At 55.4% G+C, this 294-nt stretch overlaps 1 protein-coding gene across 1 annotated transcript in view; it reads left to right on the forward strand.

Annotated features, from left to right (window-relative positions):
• The window catches only part of KCTD17 (potassium channel tetramerization domain containing 17), a 10,413-nt gene that overhangs the window by 1,331 nt on the left and 8,788 nt on the right, over positions 1–294 (forward strand). The gene's annotated exons all lie outside the window — the stretch shown is intronic.

The raw sequence follows: 294 nt of genomic DNA on the forward strand, positions 1-294 counted from the left end.
TCTGTGCGACCCCATAGACGGCAGCCCACCAGGCTCCTCCGTCCCTGGGATTCTCCAGGCAAGAACACTAGAGTGGGTTGCCATTTCCCTCTCCAAGCCCTATTCTAAGCCATGTTAAAAAAGCACCTGAGAGCTGCTCTTCCCAGAAGCGGACAGCAGGGGGCAGTGTAACCAGCAGGCATTTGAAGTCTGGCCCTTCTCCAGGGTAACCATCACAAATTGTCTACTGCTGCTGCTGCTGCTGCTGCTGCTGCTAAGTCGCTTCAGTCGTGTCCAACTCTGTGCGACCCCATA

Source organism: Bison bison, unplaced genomic scaffold (assembly GCF_000754665.1).
Source record: "Bison bison bison isolate TAMUID 2011002044 unplaced genomic scaffold, Bison_UMD1.0 scf7180017864468, whole genome shotgun sequence".
Lineage (NCBI taxonomy): Eukaryota > Metazoa > Chordata > Mammalia > Artiodactyla > Bovidae > Bison > Bison bison.